General features: G+C 35.7%; 1 pseudogene; it reads left to right on the top strand.

Annotated features, from left to right (window-relative positions):
* The first annotated feature begins 1,697 nt into the window (after positions 1-1,697).
* LOC148507791 (5S ribosomal RNA) lies at positions 1,698-1,816 on the top strand (annotated as a pseudogene).
* Positions 1,817-2,264: the final 448 nt, after the last annotated feature.

Raw genomic sequence — 2,264 nt, 5'->3', positions numbered from 1 at the left:
GAAGAAGGTTACTCCCTCGTCACGTATGATGTGAAGTCACTCTATACCTGTATAGACCATCGACAAGGATGTGATGCAATAGAATCAATAATGAAATCCTACTCAGACATCTCAGAGAAACAAATCAAATTTGTGGTCGACAGTATAACATTCATATTAACGCACAACCACTTTTGGTTCAATGGCTCCCACTATAGACAGGTTTGCGGAACAGCTATGGGGACGCAATTTGCCCCTAGCTACGCGAACCTGTTTATGGCTAATTGGGAGAATTAAAAAATATGGCAGAACAACCCTTTTAGAAAACATATAATTTTCTGGCAACGATACATAGACGATGTCATCATGATTTGGACTGGGGAAGTGGAAGAACTACAATTATTTTTAGTATATTAATGACAATATCATCAATTTGGAATTTACAACCACTTGGAGTAAGGAATCTATCGACTTTTTAGACCTTACTATCTATATAAAAGGAGACCAAATACAAACAAAGACATTTACCAAACCAGTAGACATGCACAAATTTATCCCCCCCACAAGTAATCACCACAAAAATTGGATTAAGAGCATTCCGGGAGGACAGTTTAAGAGAATCCAACGGAATTGCTCACATTTGGAAGTATTCAAAGAACAATCAGAACAATTAAAATCAAAATTTATAGAACAGAATTATGATTCTGAGATCTTAGAGAAAGCCCTTCAAGAAGCTAAAGAAACAGAAAGAACACACTTACTAGAATACAGACCAAAGAGAGAGAAAGAAAAACGACCCTTTTTCATCACTCAGTATTGCAATCAATATAAAGACATTGAAAAGATTATTCGCAGACATTGGCACCTTCTTCTTAAGGATGATATTTTGAAAAGTCAAATACAAGAAAAAAACCATTTTGTGTATAGAAAAGCACCAAATCTGAAGCAAAAAATGACGACAAGTTATCTGATGCCTAGAAAGGAGACAAAGAAGAATCTAGATACTTGGCTTGGAAAAAGGAATCCAGGATTCTATTATTGCAACAGATGTAAGGCCTGTAGAACCACGGGAAAATTCAAAGTCGATATTTAGTCCCTTTGGTTTGAGTGTTTTCAATTCCTAGATCCATTTGAATTCTTCTTGTGACATAATTTTGATAAAATCTCCCCCTCTCCAAGGTTTGTTAATTTTTTTAATAGCGTGAAAAACAAATTGTGCCAGTGTGTGACTTTACATCAAATATTACAAAGAAAAATTACAAGATCAAAGAAACAATGACAAGTGATACCCAAGGGGTAATCTATATCCTAACCTGTCCTTGCGGCTTACAATATGTAGGCCGCACAAAAAGGAATCTGACTCTATGAATAAGAGAACATAAGAGAACATATCAATAACATTGACAAAAAATTTGAGGCACATAGCGTATCCAATCACTTCAAAAATGTACACAATGGAGACCCTAGTACACTACAGTTTCACGCTATTAAAAAAATTAACAAACCTTGGAGAGGGGGAGATTTTATCAAAATTATGTCACAAGAAGAATTCAAATGGATCTAGGAATTGAAAACACTCAAACCAAAGGGACTAAATATCGACTTTGAATTTTCCTATTTCTTGAAAGATTAACTTACATCAGTCTAAGACAAGATCTGGGCACTAAAACAGTGCTTTTCAAAAATTTCTCTCTGGGGAAAAAGGACATGGTGGTGATCACTACGTACATACCTCCCTGATACCGCCCAACCACTTCCGAACTTGGAAGCTAAACAGGGAAGGGCCTGACAAGTAATGCGGTGGGGGACCTCGCATGAACACTAGGTTATGTAGTCCATCCCCGTATCCATTGTGCCGTTCCCCTAACTTGAATAGCACGAGGCCAATTTGCCCATTCAGGAGGAATAATAAGACTGAACGAGCAAATCCATCATCAAATACAATACTTCTACTTGCTTCTCACTCAAGATAAAACAATAGATAGATGACAATAGCCAACCACTCCAGTTTAGGAGTTTAAAGATCTTTAATGGAATAATATAGATTAATACCCATTTAAACTCATATTAACCTTTTTAGTTCATGAATTTCCAATTTTAACTTATGTATTTATTATTTTGTTTTTAATATTAGATTCATCATTCATTACAGTTATTTAGTATTATAAAACATCACAGATCATGGAATCGCTGGTCTGTCTAATTCTATGCCACATGACACGCACAAGAGGTTCATCATCATTTGAATACAGACCATAGACAGGCAACTAAGGAGTTAATAAACA

The sequence above is a fragment of the Taudactylus pleione genome, unplaced genomic scaffold, assembly GCF_031769625.1.
Source record: "Taudactylus pleione unplaced genomic scaffold, aTauple2 ptg000384l, whole genome shotgun sequence".
NCBI classification, from domain to species: Eukaryota; Metazoa; Chordata; class Amphibia; order Anura; family Myobatrachidae; genus Taudactylus; species Taudactylus pleione.
This window is presented reverse-complemented; position numbering and strand designations above follow the sequence as displayed.